At 55.5% G+C, this 18,000-nt stretch overlaps 1 pseudogene; it reads left to right on the plus strand.

The window, feature by feature from the left end:
• Nucleotides 1–3,205: 3,205 nt before the first annotated feature.
• Nucleotides 3,206–18,000, plus strand: part of LOC142091706 (von Willebrand factor A domain-containing protein 5A-like) — a 521,312-nt pseudogene continuing 506,517 nt past the window's right edge.

Below are 18,000 nucleotides of genomic sequence, written 5' to 3' on the forward strand. Positions count from 1 at the left end.
TTTTCCCAGTTTATATCTCAGAGGTTCACAAAAATATGCCTTTTCACTTTGGCCAGTTGCCCCTTTTACCATGATATAGTCACTTCCCAGGGGCATCAAGGCTTGATTCAAAACTGAATACGTTGCCCCTGTGTCAACCAGAAATTCTACTTTCTTTTGCTCCTTCCCTAGCTGCATTATAACCAGTGGATCCGCTAGGGTAGATTCCCCCGGTTCCCATCAGTCCTTTTTCAAATGGGCCACTATCCTCCTCTTCTGATTATTCCACTCCTTTTCCTTCCTTTTCCATTTCTCTGGACATTCATTCTTCCAATGACCAAACCTTTTGCAAAATGCACACTGATCCTTGCCTAGCCGCCTAGGTATCCTTTCTTCCTCTTCCCTAACAGCCGCTATTATTCTCCTCTGCCCTTGCCTATAACCCTCCTCTCTATTGCTAAACACTCTCCACGCTTCATCCAACAATACTTCCAAATTCCTGCTTTCTGTAGTGCGTAACTTCTGGAGCTTATGTCTAATGTCCCCGGTGGACTGACCTAGAAACAAAGAAACTAGCTGTTGTATCCCTACTTCAGACCCAGGGTCCAGTGGCGTATTACGGCGCATTGCATCTCTCAATCGATCCAGGAATTCGGATGGGGACTCAGAGGGACCCTGTTTCACTGCATACAAAACTGACCAATTTATAGTTTTGGGGATGGCCCTTTCCATTCCTCTTGAGATCCACTCTTGATAGTCTTGTAGTTTTTCTATATTTGCTGATCTATTTGGGTCCCATTTTGGATCCTGGAGGGGGAAAAATTCCTTTACATCCTCTCTTGTGATTTTGTAGTGATCCTCAGCCAAATCTCCTGCTGTTTTTAAAATCAACTGCTTCTCGGTTTCCGTCATATATTCTAATAGCAGTTGTATGTCCCTCCAATCAGGGTTGTGCTGTTTTATTATAAACTGAAAATGCTTGGTTACCCCTATCGGATCACTCCTATAATCCTTTCCAACTTTTTTCCATTCCCCTAAGTCAGTAGTGGAAAAAGGTACCTTGATTAGCATTGTCCCACCCTCGGGTCCTACTGCTTCTCGCAGGGCTGCCTGCAAGGCTGTCGGGACAGATTTCTTTCTGGTGCGGGAAGATACTGGGCTATCCGGGGGAGTGGAAGTTTCGTCCGAGTCCGCACCCCATTCCTGTGGTCGAGGGGGAGGCTTAAACAGGTCAGTTAAGTCTGGCTCCGGTGCCTGATGGATTTTGTTTACTTTAATACACCGATGCCCAATACTGCACGCCGAACAGCATCCTCTCAATTTACTTTCAGATTTTTTGTTATTTTCTCGCTCAAGTGCAAGTACCATAGGGTCCTGCGGCAGCACCATCCCGCAGTCCCTTTGCCACTCCGGATGATTTCGGAGGGTGAAAAACATATCTGCGTATGAAACTTCATCCCACTTCCCTTCCCTTCTTAAAAACAGCATCAATTGTAAGAGAGTATTGTAATCTATAGATCCATTGAATGGTCATTTAGCCTCACTTTCCAATTTATACAACGGCCACCATTGGTTACAATACTTAATGAGAGTCTTTTTACTTTCTGTCCCTCCAGTTCCAACAATATCCTTCCAATGGGCAAGCACACAGCCTAAGGGGCTTTTCTTCAAGATTTCCCTTTGAGTGTTACCCATTTCGTAACTCCCTCCTTATCCAATTCCCTCCTTCGTTTAAATATTCCCAGGGTTCGAGCCCAAACCACCGAAGAAGCGATCCCCTCCGTCTTGCTCCTTCATTAACATATAGAGACATTTACAATCTTTCAATTTTGCCATGCATTACACACACATAAAGACAAAAACATAATTGCCAGCCGCTCTCCTCGCGAAGATCACAAAACAAAACTCTGCACTCGCTCCACAGCTGCGCTGCGTCCCAAACACACAAATGGTTCTAACATAAAATACCCGGGCGTTTCATAGATAAAGTATACAATTCATATTCTGGCTGTTATCCGTCCAGCAGCTGCAAATATAAAAATAGCCCAACCGCAATTGCGGGGAGGTTCGCTTACCCTTCTCCTGCTTCTTATATACCAGTCATTAGCAGGTCCATCCTGGTTCCCAACACTGAGATGCAGTGAAAACCTCGGATCCACTCGATCTACTCCCAGGATCGCTAGCGGCCGCTCTATCGGTCAGCGGATCCCCCTATTACCGTGCAGGGTACCCTCCTACCATACGGGGACTATGCTGCACGCCAGACGTCTCTGCGCGATTTACCAGCAGCCCCAGCCACGCGTACGACTTACAGGCCCCTCTCCTAAAACATACCTTTTCCTTTCCGCGGGCTCAGGAGCTTCTTGTCTACTCCCAGGGTGAGCGGCTGGTAGTGGAGTCCCCTCCGAGGAAAGTGCTCGGGGCGCGCCCAGGGGCGTCCGCTCCTCAGCCGATCCCGCAGTGAAGCAAAGAAATCTCCTGGCTGGCTCAACAAAACTGACTTCCGGAAAACAGACTCCACAATCTGTGAGATTGTAAAGTAGGTATGTTTATTCAGCGCTGGGCGGCACGGGGGGTAACCCCACCAAAGTCGTGCACACCTCGACACGGTACTTGCCAGAAATATATACAGCGAAATGTTGCATATACATAATACGCCTATACATATGCATGACCTATCCCTGCTTTGTATTAAAATAAGCTTCAAGACGTTATTTCCATGAGCCCCTCCTGTCTACGCTTGCGCATTGCCTCCTGGTGGTGGTCGTCGGGGGTCGTGGGGATGAAGGTTAGTGGTTCCTCTTCGTCACCGCTAATAACCCCTGTCTTTGCGCAGACTCAGTTGTTCCTTGGCCTTTACCCAAATCACAGGGTTGGTTTCAACTGGCTTCGAACAAACTCCTGGTTCTTATCAGGAACTGTTGTTGCGATTCCTCTGCTGAGCCTTACAAAAATGTTGCAACTAATGTACTAAGTCATTTCGCCCATAGTTTCAATTCTTTAATCACTCATCCCTTCTCGTTCACCCTTTCACACATTCAGATCTGCTGGACCCATGCAGGCTTAAGAAACCAGTGGAAACGTGGTACCCCAAATGCTTCCGTGGATTTGTACCCGGGGCCACAACCTCTCCACAGCTCAGTTCCCCTCCTTTCTGAGCAGTGCTGTCTGCCAGGGATGAATTCACAAATGAAAGCATAGGGTGAATGCTGGAGAACTTGAGAGCATGTATGTGTGCGAGAGGCAGGGGGTAGCTACAACAGTCCCCTCAGCAGCAGCACACAGCTGCCCTCCAGCCCTGTGGCAACTCCTTGTACCACCAGCTGGGTTGTTCACCTGGCTGCTTCCTATTCTGGATGCAAGAGACTCTGCTGTCCTGTCTGGACAGAAAGTATGTGAGCATCCGAGCAGACTACCTTTATGCCACACTAAGACCAGGTATTATTTCATTGCACTTCAAAAGAGGCCCAGACTTGAGGAGGCTGACGTCCTCCAGAGATGCTCAGAAGAGCGATACTGGAGGTCCAGCGCCCCAAAACCATTCACCGCCATCAAGTGGTCTCCACCAAGAGTCAGTGAGAACCTGCAAGTATGCATCCCAGCTGGACAGAAGTTTTGGGAAGGTGAAGCTAGGTTAAGGGGTCAGCAGTTCAGTGTTTGTGGCACTTTTTGACCAAGCATGCCGCTTACTCATCACCTGTGGTGAGGAAAGGAAGATCCGAGAGGCAGGGAAGTGTTCCCTAGCTGCTCAAATGCAGCATGTAGCACCTACACGTGGGACTCATTTGTCTACTCAGAAGCATCAGGACTATTGGAGACAACATGGGGTGTTCGGCCAGTTCTTGAAGGTAGTCATGGGCCAATCTACCAGCAGCACGTGAATGTTGGTTCACTCACTTCCTCAAAGAACGTGATCTCCATGACTGTAGTGAGACTGGTTGCACTGTGGCAGGATTTGAACACAGGCAGCTAGAACTGTCTGTGCTGATCGAGGCTGTCACACTGTCAGCACGGCCCTTGGAGTGGTCTTGTCCAAGAATCACACCAATCCTGAGAGGCAGACTGCAGGAAGCTGCCCAGGTTTGCTGGAGAAGCGAGAGTTCAGTGCTGTGCACACTCCCAGTGCTCTGGGAGCAGCACACCTGAAGTCCAGTGCAATTTGGCCCCTTGAGTGTCTAGAGACCACCAGTGAGGTGGGTTGTCTCGACCAGGGGCTGACTGCCAGGGAGCATGAGCACGGGGCTGGCTCATGCAAGGAGGGTGGAGACGGAGCGTCCCAGCGCAGCAGACGAGAGGAAACACCCCCGTCAGAAGTAGGCGTGGAAGTTTGAGCTTGTCTGCCAGCTCTTCCCATTCCTCGGCTGGCCAGTGTGTCGGCTTTGCTTCTTTGCAATCCCCCACCCAATTAACAGCCTGGCACTAATCGGTGTAGGGACCTGAGCCCAGCCTCCGAATCTGCAGCCAGTGCTGCAGGCCTGGCAGGGGGACAGGTTCCTGGAGGGCGAGAGCCACCTCCTCGGGCACACGGACACTGCCCCGGCTGCAGGGGCCCTTGGCAGCTGCTGCCCGCTGCATCCAGGTGGGACCGAGCGGGAGGGCTGGCGGCGGGGAGGCCCGGCAGACTCCGCCTGGCCAGGAGCAGTCCCGCCGAGCGATGCGCGGTCCCTCCCCTGGCCGTGCCCGGAGCACCCTGCGGCGGCGAGGGACGCTGCCCCCGCCCAGGACGCCCTCCCCGCCCGGGCGCTGGCGGGGCAGGGAGCGCAGACGCTGCCGGGGCTGCAGCAGCTCATGCGGGGCGGCGTCCCGCAGCGCGGGTGGCAGACGCTCCCGCCCACTCGCCCCTTCGGCTTCCGAGGGACCCCGGCCAGACCCCCGCCCCCGGGGGTGCCCCCTCTGCCCTCCCCATCCCACAGCCTCCCAGGCTACCCGGCATCCCGGATCCCCGCTGCCCCCACGGCCCCCGGGGGACCCGGGGGTGCTCGGGAGGAGCTTTGCAGCGATCCCGGTTGGGGGTGGGGGTGTCTCTGCCCCCCGGCCCTGCCTCCCCGCCCTCCGTCCGTCTGTCCGTCCGCCCGCCCCTCCGCCGCTCTCTCCATCGCAGCCATTCCTCTGCTTACCCAGCCCTGCATCTTCCCGTCTGCCCGAGCATCTCTCGCTCTGTCCCTCCACCCCCCGTTCTGCCCGTTTCTCATCCGCCTGCCCCTCACTCTCCCCCCTTCCTCTTCCAGCTCTCCCTCCGTCCATCCGACTGTCAGTCCGTCCCTGCTGACTCTGGCCGTGGTTCTGGTGAGTGTCTGCTTGTTTCTGCCTGGCTTTGTTATTCTGTCCTTATTCTCTGTTCACTGTCCCTGTTCACTGGGGAGACCTTGCCCCTGTTCAGCCCATCCCTCACCCCTGCTCCCCCAAGGACTTGCCCTGTTCGAAGCCACCGAGGCGAAGGGCTCCGGAGCGGAGGATCGCGCCGGGGGACCCCTCCTGAAACGGCGAAACCGCGGCAAAAACCGCGAAGGCAAAAGCGCAGGGAGCGAGAGGGTGCCCCAGCCCCCTCCCCCGAGCCGGGGAGCGAGCTCCTGACGGGCGGCAGCTCTGACTCAGCGTGGGCGGGGCCAGGCGGGACGGCGGCCAAACCCCCTCAGGTACAGGAGCAGCCCCCAGGGAGCGCGAGCGACCCGGGGCGCGGCGACCCGGGGCGTGGCGCGGCAGTTTGCGCGGCAGTTGGCACAGGGCAGGGCGTGCGAGCAGGGCGCAGCCCCCCTCCAGGCTCTAGAGGCTCAACTCGTGGTCGTCGCCCTCCCAGAAGAGGATCTGCCATGGTATCCACTTGGCCGAAAGCCATCGCCAGGACAAACGTGGCGACCCAGACGGAGCCCCTGTGCAAACACACATCTGTCCAGGCCTCCGGCTGCAAGGAGTGCCTGAGCCTGTCCCTTGTACAGGAGGGCAGCAGAGACGACGCCTGTGTGCGCTGCGACCAGGTGGATGATCTGCTCAGCCTGGTGGCAGAGCTGAAAGAGGAAGTGGAGAGGCTAAGGAGCATCAGGGAGTGTGAGAGGGAGATAGATTGGTGGAGCCGCACCCTGCCGTCCTTGAGGCAAGGGCAGCACACGGAGGCTCCGCAAGAAGCGGAAGAACCCCTGCCCTCTTGCCACCAGGCAGAAGGAGGAGACCCAGGCGATGGAGGGGAATGGACACAGGTCCCTGCTCGGGGTGCCAGGCGAACCCCCGGCCGGCCTTCCTCACCTCAACCTTCCCAGCTGCCCCTACACAACAGATATGGGGCTCTGGAACTTGAGGGCCAGACGAACGAGGACGAAGATGAAGGCCCATCCAGGGGGTTCCCGAGGCGAGGCAGCCAGCCCCACAAATTACGACTACCTCCGCTAAGAAAAAAAGGAGGATAATTGTCATTGGTGATTCCCTTCTGAGGGGGACGGAGGGCCCAATTTGCCGGCCAGACCCATCCCACAGGGAAGGCTGCTGCCTCCCTGGGGCTCGGGTGAAGGACATTACTGGGAAGCTCCCCAGTCTCGTGCAGGCCTCCGATTACTACCCACTACTGGTTATACAGGCTGGCAGTGAGGAGGTTGCAGAGAGAAGTCCCGAAGAGATCAAAAGGGACTTCAGGGCACTGGGGCAACTGGTGGGAGGATCGGGAGCACAGGTAGTGTTTTCCTTGATCCCTTTAGTGGCAGGACGGAACACTGAAAGGAACAGGAAAACTCATCGGATCAACACGTGGCTCAGGGGCTGGTGCCATCGGCAGAATTTTGCCTTCTTTGACCACGGGGAGGTTTACACGGCACCGGGCCTGCTGGCGACGGACGGAGTTCAGCTGTCTCACAGGGGGAAAAGGATTCTCGCGTGTGAGTTGGCCGGGCTCATCGAGAGGGCTTTAAACTAGATTTGAAGGGGGAAAGGAATAAAACCAGGCTCACTAGAGAAGAGCCTAGGGACGGCACGCCAATGTCGGGGGAGAAATCGGCAGCCCAGCTCAAGTGCATCTATACCAATGCACGCAGCATGGGCGGCAAACAGGAGGAGCTGGAAGCCATTGTGCAGCGCGGTAGCTATGACTTAGTCGCCGTCATGGAAACGTGGTGGGATGAGTGTCACGATTGGAGTGCTGCAATGGATGGCTATAAGCTCTTCAGAAGGGACAGGCGAGGAAGGAGAGGCGGTGGAGTAGCCCTGTATGTTAGGGAGTGCTTTGACTGTCTAGAGCTCGATGGTAGTGATGACGAGGTCGAGTGCTTGTGGGTAAGGATGAGGGGGAAGGCCAGCAAGGCAGATATCCTGCTGGGAGTCTGTTATAGACCACCTAGCCAGGACGAGGAGGCAGACGAAATATTCTACCAGAGGCTGGCAGAAGTCTCACAGTCGCTAGCCCTTGTTCTCGTGGGGGACTTTAACTTTCCGGATGTCTGCTGGAAATACCACACGGCAGAGAGGAAACAGTCGAGGAGGTTCCTGGAGTGTGTGGAGGATAACTTCCTGACGCAACTGGTAAGCGAGCCCACGAGGGGAGGTGCCTCGCTTGACCTGCTGTTCACAAACAGAGAAGGGCTGGTGGGAGATGTAGTGGTGGGAGGCCGGCTTGGGCTTAGCGACCATGAAATGGTAGAATTCTCGATACTTGGTGAAGTAAAGAGGGGGGCCAGCAAAACCACTACCATGGACTTCCGGCGGGCGGACTTTGGCCTGCTCAGGACACTGGTGGAGAGGGTCCCTTGGGAGACAGTCCTGAAGGGCAAAGGGGTCCAGGAAGGCTGGACGTTCTTCAAGAAGGAAGTCTTAAAGGCGCAGGAGCGGGCTGTCCCCATGTGCCGCAAGAAGAACGGGCGGGGAAGGCAACCGGCCTGGCTGAACGGGGAGCTCTGGCTGGGACTCAGGAAAAAAAGGAGAGTTTATCACTTGTGGAAGAAGGGGCAGGCAACTCAGGAAGAGTACAGGGATCACGTTAGGTCATGCAGAGAGGAAATTAGAAAGGCAAAAGCCCAGCTAGAACTCAACCTGGCCACTGTCGTGAGAGACGACAAAAAATGCTTTTATAAGTATGTTAATGACAAAAGGAGAGCCAAGGAGAATCTCCATCCTCTATTGGATGCGGGGGGGAACGTTGCCACCAAGGACGAGGAAAAGGCTGAGGTACTCAACGCCTTCTTTGCCTCAGTCTTTAGTAGTGAGAGTGGTTATCCTCAGGGTACTCAGCCCCCTGAGCTGGAAGACAGGGACGACGAGCAGGATAAACCCCCCATAGTTCAAGAGGATGAAGTTAATGACCTGCTACGCCACCTGGACGTTCACAAGTCTATGGGGCCGGATGGGATCCACCCGAGGGTACTGAGGGAGCTGGCGGAGGAGCTTGCCGAGCCGCTCTCCATCATTTACCAGCAGTCCTGGTTAACTGGGGAGGTCCCGGACGACTGGAGGCTCGCCAATGTGACACCCATCTACAAGAAGGGCCGGAGGGAGGATCCGGGGAACTACAGACCGGTCACCCTGACCTCAGTGCCGGGGAAGATCATGGAGCGGTTCGTCTTGAGGGTCCTCACGAGCCATGTGCGGGACAACCAGGGGATCAGGCCCAGCCAGCATGGGTTCATGGAAGGCAGGTCCTGCTTGACCAACCTGATATCCTTCTATGACCAGGTGACCCGCCTAGTGGATGAGGGAAAGGCTGTGGATGTGGTCTACCTGGACTTCAGTAAAGCCTTTGACACTGTTTCCCACAGCATTCTCCTAGAGAAGCTGGCGGCTCACGGCCTAGACAGGTGCACTCTTTGCTGGGTAAAAAACTGGCTGGACGGCCGAGCCCAGAGACTTGTGGTCAACGGAGTTAAATCCAGTTGGCGGCCGGTCACGAGCGATGTTCCCCAGGGCTCAGTAGTGGGGCCGGTCTTGTTCAATATCTTTATCAATGATCTGGATGAGGGGATCGAGTGCTCCCTCAGTAAGTTTGCAGACGACACCAAGCTGGGCGGGAGTGTTGATCTGCTCGAGGGTAGGAAGGCTCTGCAGAGGGACCTGGACAGGCTGGATCGATGGGCCGAGGCCAACTGTATGAGGTTCAACAAGGCCAAGTGCCGGGTCCTGCACTTCGGCCACAACAACCCCATGCAACGCTACAGGCTTGGGGAAGAGTGGCTGGAAAGCTGCCTGGAGGAAAAGAACCTGGGGGTGCTGATTGACAGCCGGCTGAACATGAGCCGGCAGTGTGCTCAGGTGGCCAAGAAGGCCAACGGCATCCTGGCCTGTATCAGAAATAGTGTGGCCAGCAGGAGTAGGGAGGTGATGGTGCCCCTGTACTCGGCACTGGTGAGGCCGCACCTCGAATCCTGTGTTCAGTTTTGGGCGCCTCACTACAAGAAGGACATGGAGGTGCTGGAGCGTGTCCAGAGGAGGGCAACAAAGCTGGTGAAGGGCCTGGAGCACAAGTCTGATGGGGAGTGGCTGAGGGAACTGGGGTTGTTTAGCCTGGAGAAGAGGAGGCTGAGGGGAGACCTCATCGTGCTCTACAGCTACCTGAAAGGAGGTTGTAGCGAGGTGGGTGTTGGTCTCTTCTGCCAAGTAACTAGCGATAGGACGAGAGGAAATGGCCTCAAGTTGCACCAAGGGAGGTTTAGATTGAACATTAGGAGAAATGTCTTTCCTGAAAGAGTGATCAGGCCTTGGAACAGGCTGCCCAGGGAAGTGGTTGAGTCACCATCCCTGGAGGTATTTAAAAGACGTGTAGATGAGGCCCTTAGGGACATGGTGTAGTGGGCATGGTGTGTTGGGTTGATGGTTGGACACGATGATCTTAGAGGTCTTTTCCAACCTGTATGATGCTATGATTCTATGATTCTCCCAACAGCAACAGGATCCTTTTTGCTGGGGAAGGAGCTCCGCATACCCCTGTGCACAGTGCCTCTGTGTAGTGCTGTGGTGGATGTTGCTATCCAGGATTGTGTGGCTGACGTGGCCTCTGAACTCATCTACCAGAACAAGAGTCAGATCTCCAGAGAAGTCCTCTTCGCCTTCCCCCTGGGCCCCCACATGGCCATCTACTCCTTCCAGGCCCGCAGTGAGGATGCCAAGGTCCAGGCCATGCTGCGGGATGAGGTACCAGCATCCAGGGATGAATGGGCGAACTGCCAGAGGGGCATGGGATGAGCAGCCCATGGCCTGCCTGGTGATCAGCTCTCTGTCCCTCCCTTTGCCACCCAGGCCCAGCAGCTGCACGAGGCTACAGGAGGCTGGGAGAATCTGGAATGCCTTCAGGAACAGTCTAAGTATCCGGGCGAGGTGTTTGCCTGCTTCCTGGGCACCCTGTCACCTGGCAGGGAGGTGGTCGTGACCTTGCGCTATGTCCAAGAGCTGCCACGGGAGCCAGATGGAGCAGCCCATTTTGTGCTGCCACCACACTGCATCCCCACACACTCCTGTATGGTGAGTGACCCCATGAGGAACCTGCCCTCGCAGTCACACACCCCACAGAAGGGTCACAGACTCCCCCCGTGCTTTACGAACAGACGCGATGCAACTTCCCTTTGCACCCACAGGGGGACCCACATTTTTCCCCCATGCAGCCCCCGGACAGGTCCACGTATGCTTCCTTGTGCCCCATGAGGGGATCCACACCTCCCACACACATTTCCCATGAACGGACTCATGCACCCCTCCATACGCCTTACTGATAACCCCCAATTCTCTCCATATGTCCTATATATGGATGCCAGGTCCTGCCCCCGCCCCACGCCTGCAGGGAGAGCCTTTGCCCTCCCCAGTGCCACCTTTCTCCTTGCAGCCTGGAATTGTCTCACTAGCAAGCTGCCCTAGAGCCTGCTGCTCACCGCTAGCCTGCAGTCACCCCGTGGAGTGGCCAATGTCCAGGCCAACTTCCCCCGCCCCCCTTTGACCTACACTGCCCAGGACCGCAGCACTGCACAGGGATGCCCTCCTGAGTGCCAGGATCCCGGGGGCAGCTGAGCGGGGCTGTCACCACTGAGAAAAAGGGGATGCACTGGGATCAGTGCCTGTGCTCCTGGCCCAATGCTGGGTCTGGTCCCCTCCTCCTGTGTATGACCAGGCACCCTTCTCCAGGTCTCACTGGCTGGCAGCCCCCCAGGTCAGCATGATTTGGAGCTGCTGGTGTATTTTGGAGACCCTGCTGCAGTCAGTGCCGTGGTGGAGAAGGGAGACCCTGGGGCCCCTTGGGTGAGTGCAGCTGGGGAGGGAAGATGGGGGCACCTCTGGGTTGCAGGAGGCGCACGGGGGGGCGAGATATCATTGGGCATTGGGATGGGAATGGGAGGCATTCAGATGGGATAGTTTGGGTCCTGGGGCTCCAGCGTGGGGTGCTGGGGACACGGTGGTGAGGTATCAGATATAGCAGCATGCGTAGGGGAAGTTCTGTGCTAGGGCTCACTGGGGAGCTGTATTGGAGGCACTGGACTGGAATACATGGGGCACTGGGCTGCGCAATTGCTGGACAGTACGGTAGGGTATTGAGGCACCAGTGTGGGGCATCACAGGCTCTGGGATGGAGGAAGCTGAAAGCACAATGAGAATCAGAACTAGGAGGAGGAGTGGGGTCCCTATCTGGCCTTCATCCCACCCCATTCCTCCTCCATGCTCTCTGCTTGGTGATCCCATGGTGTTGGTGATGCTGGCACCCAGCATCCCTGAGGCAGTGCCTGGGCAGTGCCAGTCTGGAGAGTTCATCTTCCTCCTGGACGCGAATATTCTTGAGCATGCGCAGGTACCCCGCAAGCAGGGACCAGGATGGGGTGGAGGAGCAGGTTGATGGGGAGCAGGCAAGGGCAGGCATTTACGGAGAGACAGAGATGTGAGCGGGAACTGGTGGGCCCTGAAATGGTCCTGAAATATCTCGAGTGCCCAGGGGAGTTCAGGGCACTGGCTCCAGTCATCCAGGGGAGTCCAGAGGCTTTAGGAGGACCAGACTATGGGCAAAGGCATCTGTACCCCCCACCAGTGCCTCCCAAGACCTGCCTGCTGTGTCTTTTCACAGGACTCCCTGCTCTTCCTTCTCAAAAGCTTGCCCCTGGGCTGCTACTTCAAGATCTACTGCTATGGAGAAACCTCTGTGGGCATCTACGCATGAGCAAACATGGGGCAGGCTGGGTGCTATGGGGCTGGATGAGGTGCTGGTGGGTAAGGCTGGGTACAAAATGCAGGGGCATGGCTGGGTGCTGTGGGGCTGGGTGTTCTGGGGCAGGGTTAGGTGCTGGAGGGCAGGTGTGCGTGCTCTGAAATCGGCTGGTTGGTATGGGGCAAGGTTGGGTGCTGGAGGGCACGACTGGGTACTGTAGGGCAGGGCTGGATACTGGGGATGGGATCTTTGTGGCATTATGGGATAGCACCTCTTGGGGTTCTGCTGAGCAGAGTCTTGCAGGAACTAGAAGCCAGGTCTCTTCAAGAACTCCTGTGGGGCAGGGTCTTGCAGAGGACCCGAGGGCAGAGCTGTGGCAAGTGCTATGGGGCAGGGTCTCAGGGAGCTCTAGGACCGGCATAGAGCAATGTGCTCTCCAAACATGCCGTGCTCCCTGCAGGTAGTGTTGAATATACTCAGGACAACGTAACCGAGGCCGTGCAGCGCATCCCCTCCCCCGGCTCCAGTCTGGGTGACACCAATCTGCTGGGAACCCTCCGCTCAATCTACAATACCCCCCGCCCCCGCGGGCATATGTGCCAGGTCTGGGTGCAGGGTCATGGAGGGGTGGAGGAACGGGTGTCCCAGGAGGAGAGAGAGGACACAGGAGTGTGGGTGGAAGGAGCCACCCAAAGCACAGGGCGGTCACAAGGGAACAAGAAGGACAGTGTGCGGTGTGGGGGAAGGGAGAAGTGGGTCTATATCTTTGGGGGTTTCTGTCCCTGAGTGGATAGCTCTCCCCGGGGTAGTCTGTCTACAGGGGGTCTCTCTCCTGGGCCCCTCTCTCCATTTCAGGGGCCTGCTCTCCCCATTTTGGGGATCCTGTGCAGGGCCCCACTATTCAAGTCCCCTGTCTCCCACCTCTTCATCTTCATGGCCGGGCTACCCCCTGACAAGGAAGCCATCGCAGCTGAGGTCTGCCATCACTGCAACAGCCACCGGTAAGGGGGACTCCCTGCCCCCAGTCCTCCAGTCTCCCTTTGGTTGCCCAGTCATTTCCATCCGTGATGGAATGATGAGGGCCCCTGTTCACCAGTGCCTGTCCCAGTCCTTAGGCCCCTCCAGTCTCCCAAAGACCCTTCCCACCCTGCACAGCTCTCCAGTGCCAAGCCCCGATGTGGGAGTCTTTGCTTACTACTCCCACCACTAAGGCACCCTTCACAGACTGCGCAGGGAGACTGAGGCACAGGGCTTGTACACCCTGATGTGCCCCCAAGCTCTGCCCCAGCCCCACTAGACTGACCCCAGCCCTGCCCCAGGTCCCAGCTCTTCTCTGCCAGCTGCCCGACTAAGCCCAGCTCCAACCCCAGTTCCTCACTCCCTGCTCTTCCTCCTGCCCCCTTGTTCTGCACCCTAGCTTTGTTCCCTCAGCTTTAACTCCAGCCTGTGTTCTCCAGCTCTATCCCGACATCCTTGCACCCACCTCTGGCTCTCATTTCTGACACTTTTCCCTGCTTCCCCCATAGGTGTTTCTCCTTCTGCTTCTCCGAGGACAGAACTGCCCTGGCTACGGCCCTGGCCAGGGAGATGGGGTGAAGCTACGTACGTCTCCTCTGACAACAGTATGACAGTTGTGGTAGGAACCCAGGAGCCCTGGCAGGTCCCCCTCTATTCCACGGACACACTGACTTCCAAGTACGCCGGCACCTGGACTGCCCATACACAGTAGTCGAGACCCAGCTGCCCCAGGAACCCAGGCACTGAGGCTTCCCCTGACTCTGCTCCACCGCCCCACCCCACCGAGAAGCCAGGTGCCCAGGCTGTGCCCCACTATAGACCTGTCTGTGCCCAGGGAACCCAGCTGGAGCAGGCTGCCCCACACATTCCACTGTCCCCAGGGAACCCCGACACCGGGGGCCATGGGCTGAACCCTGGTGGAGCTGCGAACTGTGGTGTCCTGCCCTCTGTCCCCAGGTGTTGAAGTGCCTGAGGAGGGCCCTCAAGCCAGCAGCTGAGGGAGTCTCTCTGAGCTGGACCCTGCCCCGTGGCCTGGAGGTTGAGGTGCTGGGGGGCACCCCTCAGTGCATCGTTCAGGGTCAACACAGCCTCCTCTACGCCCAGATCCATGGACAGGCAGCGGTGAGAGCTGGGACTACAGTCACCCCCATTTACCTCCCAATAGCCTCCCAGTAACCACCAGTAATCTTTCAGTAACTTCCCACTATCCCCCAGTAACCATCTTGTGTCCCCAGTAACCTCCAGTAGCTTCCCATGCGTTCCCAGGATATGACGGTGGCCAAGGGGGTCATGACCTTGCAGTACCACCTGGACAGCCATGATGTCACTCACACGATTGAATTCCCACTGTGCCCACAGGGAGATGGCCGGTGAGAGCCTGTCCCAAGGGAAGATGCATACATCCCCTCATTTCTAACATGGACTCCAGCTGGGGTGGCCCAGGTAGCTTATGCATTCCCACCTTCCACACACAACCCCAAACTGGCAGAGAACCCAGGTGTCCAAGCATGCCCTCCTTCCCTGCTTTGACCCCACAGGGGTAGGACCCAGGAGCCTGGGCATCACTTCCCTGCAGACAGACGAGGACCCAGGCATCCAGGTTTTCCCTCTGTCCATCCTCACCCCTGACGGGAGAGAACCCAGGTCCAGGCTCCCTCTCTGTCCACCTTTCCCCAGCATGCAGACGAGCCAGGTGGTCAGGCCTCCCCCCTCTCTGTCCCCAGCCTGGCTGGGAATCGTCTGGCCGCAAGATGCTTGCTGAAGAGGTTGTTGCCAGAGGCTGCGAGTGGGTCAGGGGACGAACCAAGGCATCGCGCGGTTGAGATCAGCGTCCTCCCTTCTCTCTCCAGTGGGGCCTGCCTCACCCCTTCACAGGACCACAATTTCCTGGGGGCAGTTGAAGGAATCCTGTGTCCCCTTTCTCCTTTCCATCTGTGGACTCTCCCTCCTGCCTGACTCCCCTAGTGCCCTTGTCCCAGCTGGACAAGTGCCTGGAGGCAGCCAACACCCTCCTTGGGAGTAGCGTGAAGCCATGTGTCTTCAGGCTCTGAGCTCACTCCATGCCTTGTGGTACAGACCAGCAGCACCTGCAGAGCTAAAAAGGGCCAGAAAGTAGAGCCTAAATTCACTACCATGCTGGGATACCACTGTTGCTACCGGCTGGGGTTTTGCATTACAGATGAATTCTCACTGCTTATGTCTTCTACTAGTTGGGCTGAACCTGTACCATGCTGGACTCCTCAAGAGAAAAGCTCTAGTTCAAAGCCTCCAGTGTCTTTGGTTTGGGTGGAGGTGGGAGTGGGAAGGAAGCATCACATTCCCCCGTGGTTGCTCTTCCCGAATTAGGCTTTGGCAAAATGGGCTACTGGCCTCCACAAAGATGGCGCTTAGGGACATTGTTTACTGGTGGACTTGGTAGTGTTGGACTCAGTGATCTTAAGGGTCTTTTCCAACCTAAATGATTCTATGATTCTATGGTTTTTGTCTTGACAAGAGAGTGCTGTGCACACCAGAGAAGATGAGTGTTTGGAGGTGTGAACAGCAGGCACAACAGCGGTGGCTCCCAATGAAGGACTCCTGCTGCACCCCACTTGCTGACCTCTTTGCTTTACCCCAAAAGACCAGGCTGTGTCAGGAACTCCCATATCTGCATTGCCATGTAAAACAATGGTTTTGGAAGTAAAACTCCCATCTACATCAGACCCAGCCCACCATAATGTCCAAGAGAGCTCATGTGGGGCGAGGTTGATTTGAAAACTGTCAGCATGTTGGAGGTAGAACTGCAGGAGCTTTGATCAGCAAACCAGTCATACAATGTACTCCCTCCTGCCCCAGGGCCCTGATTTCATGGGTCTCATCCCATGTTGGCAAAGTCTCTGATTCATTTTCCAATAAATGGTGAATCTTCTGTAAGCCAAAAGGTGTGACATAGCCTTTATTTCAGTTGGGCCCATGATCCTTCCTTGCAGGGGCCATCTATGAGTCACCAGGAGGGGCATGAAAGGACGTCGCTTCCCAGAGAGCTGTGGATTGCAATACAGTACATCAGGTGCTGCCATTGCTCTTGGGAGAGCACAGACCTGTTCTAGGTTAGCAAGACAAGAGCTGAGGACTTGCCAGGCTTTTTCTAGACTTCTTTTAGCTTGAACTTATTTCAGCTTGATCTTAGCGGTAGCGGCTGTAGCAACACTTCACCCAGCAGATAGATGGCTGATGTCTAACTTATCCTAGCTGCAACAGAAAAGGTGTCAGGTGATTAATGTCCAACTTGGTTTTAGCTTTAACTTTTTAACTCCATTGGAGCATGCGACTCTGAAAATAAATGCTGTTCTCCCTTTAAGCTTCACCTCTGCTGTCTGGAGCAGACACAGCACAAATGCCTGTGTGCACTGGCCACCCCCTCCTGCCCTGGAGGTCAGTGGGGAGACAGTGTCACCAACAGTGACAGAGGGGTCACCTTCCCCAGAGATGCAAATGGGTCAGGGCTGAGAGGAATGTGCCCTCCCACACTCCTTAGGGTGTAGAAGGAGGAAAGAAGGGCATTGGGGACCTCACATTTTGGAGAGGTGAATCACGACTGTGAGGAAATACTGGTAGCTCAGCTTACTTCAGCCACCAACAAATGCATTGTTGATCCAGGGAGAAGTTGTGGCTTCTTCCCTCCAAGAGACTCTCAAGGGTGACTCATCTGATCATACTTTGTTGTTCTCCATGGCCTGGAGAGGATACCAGACTCTGCTTCTTTCTCCCCGTTGACCATTGGCAGAGGCTGAAAAGGCAACCTCAGTCACCCACAGCTGCCTAATTCTGAAAGAGTCAATCCCATTATAGTCTTCTGCAGGATGTGAGCTGAACCCCCTTTCCGGAACCTCACTGGTCTCTGCTGCATCAGCTTGGAAAAGCCTGTGCTTGTTGCCCCACTGTTGTGGTTTAACCCAGCAGGCAGCCAAACACCACACAGCCGCTTGCTCACTCCCCCCGCCCTGCATTGGGATGGGGGAGAGAACTGAAAAAAAGTAAAATTTGTGGATTGAGATAAAGACAGTTTAATAGAACAGAAAAGGAAGGGATGATGATGATGATGATGATGATGATAATAATAATAATAATAATAATAATAATAATAATAATAATAATGGTAGAATATACAAAATTAGTTATGTACAATGCAATTGCTCACCACCTGCCGACCAATAACCAAGTAGCGATCGCTACTTCCTGGACGATGCCTCCTATTTATATACTGAGCATGACGTCATATGGCATGGAATACCCCGTTGGCCAGCTGGGTTAGCTGTCCTGGCTATGCTCCCTCCCAGCTTCTTGTGCACCTGGCAGAGCATGGGAAGCTAAAAGTCCTTGACTAGCAGGGCACTCAGCAACAACTGAAACCATCAGTGTGTTATCAACATTCTCCTCATACTAAATCCAAAACACAGCACTAGGAAGAAATTTAACTCTATCCCAGCCAAAACCAGGACACCCACCTCAGTTTCTCTTTTTCTCAGAGTAGGCTGAAATGCTTTGGAGGTCTGGGGAGGGACAGCCATTGCCTGAGGTGTTGAAACAGTTTGCACCAGCTCAGAGCTTTCATCCTCCACAGGGATACCCTTATGCAGTGCTCCCTCCCTGAAATCCCAAGGGAGACACCCTCCAGGACACTGATTATTTCCGTAACACTAGGAAATGGCAGTCAGGTGCTTCAGGCCCAGAGCTGCAGCCATAGAAGGAAGAGTGAAAGAGCTGAACGTTCTGTTGGCCTTCCTGTGAGATAAGGGTTTTCAGAGAGAACAGGGAGGGAAGTGATATGGGGCAGAACAGGCGACACTCAGACCTGAGTCTTCCTTCCCAGGCACCACCACAGGAAAAGTCATCACTTCATGCTGAAGATTAGAGGAAAGTGCCATGTTTGC

The sequence above is a fragment of the Calonectris borealis genome, chromosome 22 (assembly GCF_964195595.1).
Source record: "Calonectris borealis chromosome 22, bCalBor7.hap1.2, whole genome shotgun sequence".
In the NCBI taxonomy this organism is placed as follows: domain Eukaryota; kingdom Metazoa; phylum Chordata; class Aves; order Procellariiformes; family Procellariidae; genus Calonectris; species Calonectris borealis.